Genomic DNA, 4,926 nt, shown 5'->3' on the forward strand with positions numbered 1-4,926 from the left:
CTCTCTCTCTTTCTTTCTTTAAAAAAAAAAAACCCAACTACCCTTGATTGCACTGCACTGCAAGTTTAGTTTGAACTTCAAAGTCATTAGTTCAATATCACCAGTAGCTCCTCAGAAACCCCATACAGGGTCACTATGAGTCAGCAGTGATTCCATAGTACTTAACAGCAACAATGATTAATAAACAAACACAAGGAATAATCCTCCCAAAAAAACAATAACAATGAAAACAATAAAACGATTGTCACCAAGTCAATTCCAACTCACTGTAATTCTGTAGAATAGAATTTTTGTATATATTTATGGAAGCCCACTGACACATCTTTCTCCAGCAAAGCAGCAGGTGGGTTCACAATTCTACCTTTCATTTAGTACTTACACATTTACCCTTTGCTTTGAAGGATTCCTACCTAGTTCATTGTTGTTAAGTGCTGTCAAGTGGGTTTTGATACATATAGGGTTTCTGAGAAGCAACTGACAGGTTTGAACCATTGATGTTGTGGTTCACAGTCCAGTGCTTATCCTACAGCAATATACTACATGTCCACTTAATTCGCTGAGATAACTGTATATCATAGGAAACAATTCTCAAGCTGATCCATATTCAGGGATAAGGCAATACATTCCAGGAAGTTGCTAATTAGGCATAGATTGTTAGGTGATATAGGAATGGCAGCCCATTTACCTGGGGTATGTGTTAACATGATAAATTAGGGGAGGATAAGGGGAAACTGTTTGAGAAGTAAGAACTTTAAAATAAGAATGCAATCATCAGAGGAAATTGTACTTAGTCAATAAGGATCCAGAGAAGGGACTTTCAAGCTAGAAAATAAGAACATTTGTAAAATAGCCACATGGTACTCTACCCTTCTTGTCTTCTAGGTTTGGCATTCAATTTTGCAAACTCAAACAATAAAGCCTCAATCTCACTAAAATGAGTACAGATTTGATTTATTGGGTGTTTGTCAGTAAGATAACCAACTGGTGACCTCATACAGGATAATGCAGTCTGCCCCAGTTCTTACCCCGGAAACCCATCTGGGTAAGGTGTTAATCAGGGGTTTATATCTACCCAACAGTTACCAAGAGGACTGAGGCAGTATCCAAGTTATCGACTACGTTTTTCACCATATGTACATTTTTCATATTGCTAATAGTATAATTAAGGAGTGTGGTGGTGCCATGCAATATGTACTGGACTGTGATCCATAAGGGCCCCAAATTGAGTCCACTAGCTGCCTCTTACTGTAATGATTTAAAAGACTTGGAAACCCTGTATAGGGCCGCTATGAGTGAGAACCAACTCGAAGGTACTTAACAACAATGAATAATGTACTTTGGAATTAAAAATGTATTTTGTAAAGTTATTTTTATCTCTTTTATAGAAAATATTACCAAGCAATGCTTAAATTGAACTATATTATTACAATATACAAGTGCATTCATAGTTAATGTGTATATTGAATATAAATTAAAATTAACATTTTCAATTTCATATACAAAACAAAATTTCATAGAGAAAGAAGAGTTCTGAGCTGTGCATTGTAAAGAGAATTATAAGTTATAAATGATGGAATTGTTAAAATAGTTGGTGATAGAAAAATAATCACAAAAATAAGTTAAAATACTTTTCTAATAAAAACAGAGATGAATATTTTTAAAGTCTTTTCAAATACATGTTTAGATTAGTGTCTTTTTGTTATTGTATTGCTAATGTTCTTAGACTTGGTTCCAACTCATAGCAACCTGTCTAGGCTTTCTGAGGAGCAGCTGGTAAGTTTGAATTGCCAACCTTGCAGTTCAAACTGACCGAGTGGTCCAAAGCTTATCCTACAGCACCATACCAAGACTCCAGACTTGTTGTTGTTATGTGCCGTGGAGTCGGTTCCGACTCATAGTGACCTTGTACAGGGTTTCTGAGGCTGTAAATCTTTATGAGAGCAGAAAGCATTATCTTTCTCCCGTAGAACAGCTGGTAGTTTCAAACTCCTGACCTTGTGGTTTGCAGCCTGATTCATAACCACTATGCTACCAGAGCTCCTTTAGTGTATTAAACTTAGGTAAATGGGGAATATGTTCATTTTTGATAGTTTCAAGTTACTTCATAATTATACTAAATATTTTATCATTTATTTTATAACAAACAGTAACTTGATAAAAATTTGTACAAGTTTATCCAATTATCAATTTTTTTACTAAATTCCAAGAAGAATGTCATTGTCTTCACATTCCAAATGAAAGCATGATTTTTAATTTGCATGCTTTGAGCAGTTGAATTGGCAATAGACTTAATAAATATTTAAAGAATTATTTCTGCACTGGATTCCCAAGGAGCAGCTGGTGGGTTTGAACTGCTGAAAGCACATTCAGCAGATCCATGCTTATCTCACAATGTCACATTTGGACCCTATAGAAAACTAGAAGAGGACAAATATGTATATATGGTGTGTGTTTATGTGTGTTCTGCTATGCTCCCGGGGTTCCTGATCAGTATGCATTGCCAAGAAATGTATCACTTAAATTTTGCTCCCTGGAATGAATCAGGAAATCCCTGGTGTGCTGTGATCCATTTTTCAGCTACATGTAGACAGGTTTAGTATGCAATTCTTGTTCTTCCCGCTTCCTCAAAAGGTCCTTCGGAATGAAATTTGCCTTTATCATCAGCTGCAAACCTTGAGGGTTAGGTGAAAAATTTGCTCTTTTCCCCTTACCTAAGTAAAGGGGTATGAATTCAAATCACTTCCTAGTTGAAATTGTGTTTTCATTTATGGAGCACTTCTTCACATATTTGTACAGGCTGATGGCTGAGAGTTTTTCATTGCTAAGTACTTTGGCATTCTTTAGATGAAAAGTTTTATTGGAGTGCAAGATGTGACAATTAATATTAAAATGAGATTTTACTGGATTTAAATTACTCCATGTATAAGTAGTGAAAGTAGTTGCATAAGAAAAGCAGCACAGGGCTCTTTGTGTTTTATAGATATGCCTTTTTATAAGGCTGACATGGTTTTCCAACATATATAATTTTAGAAAGGAAAACATTATAAACAACATAAGCAAACAGATCCAATATTACAAATTCTAAACTATCAATAGAAACACTGCATTGAAGATTTTTTTTTTTCTGAAACATTGTAAATTTAAACTGAAAGGGAACTTTTACTGTGCTATATTTTAAGAGCAAAGATGTCAGTTTGAGGACTGAGGTGTGCCTAATGCAAACCATGATGTTTTCAATTACCTTATATGCATGCAAAAATTAGTAGCAGTATCAATGTGCTCAAGCTTAGAAGAGATTGTGAGATAGGCCCAGAAGCAGGTAGTGTTTTATTTTGATGTACATAGGGTCACTATGAGTCAGTACCAACTTGATGACACTTAATAACAACAAAATATTTTATAGCTTTTATAATTGATTATGAATATACTTAACAATAATGGAATTATAATTTTAATTATTTCAATTTGTGAGAAATGTTTCATTGCTTCTTAAACATGGTGGTGGTGGCTGTATGCCGTGAAGTTGGTTCTGACTCATAACCCCGTAAAGTGTTTCTGAGGCTGTAAATCTTTATGAGAACAGAAGGCCTCATCTTTCTCCTGTGAAACAGCTGGTAGTTTCAAACTGCTGACCTTGCGGTTTGCAGCCCGATTCGTAACCACTACGCTACCAGAGCTCTAATGATACACAATTAAGACAGTGAAAAAAAACACCTTCATGAGAGCTATCAATGCATAATTCTTGAAAAATAGAAAAAATATCAGCCATCTAATTCTTAGCTCTATTCTTGTTTGGTATGAAAATAAAGTAATATTTGATGTATATAAAAAATTCCAGAGTAATTTTTAATAACTCAAAATTTACATAACTTTTTTATTTAAAGATATTTATAGATGGTGAAGTTAGTTAACTTGTGCAATTCATAATAGAATTCCTTGTGGAAAAATACTAGTAAATCATGATCACTACAACATGTATTCTTAAAGAAATTACAATTCATGACTTCATGGTACAAGTAATAATTGCCATTGTTGGTTAGATGTTGTTGATACAGTTCGGACTCATGGTGATATTATGTTCAGTGGAACAAAACACTTCCCTGTCTTGTTACATTTTTGTAGTCATTGCTTTTTGAGCTTAGTGTTGTAGTCACTGGGTCAATGCAACAAGCTAAAGATGTTTTTGTTGCTGTTGTTTGACCCCCTACTTTACTAAGCAGGATGCCTTCCTCCAGGGACTGGTTCTTCTTACATTTCCAAAGAATGTGAACAAACATCAAGCCATCCTCTTTTCTAAGCATCATTCTGGCTGTATTTCTTCCAAGACATACATATATTAGTTATAAATTCAAAGATGTATTCTTCTTTCATATTTATGGCAAATTATATAAATTATATCACATTTATGACAAATGACTATTTAGGAAATCTCATTATTTATTAAATGGTATTCTAATTATAAAAATTCTGCATTTGTCTGTTGTTGTTTGCAGTCAGGTCTGTTCCTACTCAAAGTAACCCTGAATAGAGTTTCCGTGGCTCATATCTGTATAGGAGCAGGAAACCTTATCTTTCTCTTGTGGATTAACTGGTAAATTCCAACCAGTGAACCCGAGGTTAACAATGCATAACCAACTATACCACCAGGGCTACAAACATACATGTTATTGTTGTTAAGTGCCATTGAATCGGTTCTGACCCATAGTGACCTTGTATAGGGTTTCCAAGGAGTAGATGGTATACTTAAACCCCCGATCTTGCAGTTCAAAGTACTTGGATACACAAATCTACATACCTAAGTGCTAGATTTCTAGCAGAAATGATGGTGTAAGCCACCCAACACTGCTTCATAGTAGAAGTTCAGAAATTAGTTTCCCGAAGACTTTATGGAGCAGTTACATTCTGCACTAATGGGGTCATCAAGAG

This window comes from Chrysochloris asiatica, unplaced genomic scaffold (assembly GCF_000296735.1).
Source record: "Chrysochloris asiatica unplaced genomic scaffold, ChrAsi1.0 scaffold00575, whole genome shotgun sequence".
NCBI lineage: Eukaryota > Metazoa > Chordata > Mammalia > Afrosoricida > Chrysochloridae > Chrysochloris > Chrysochloris asiatica.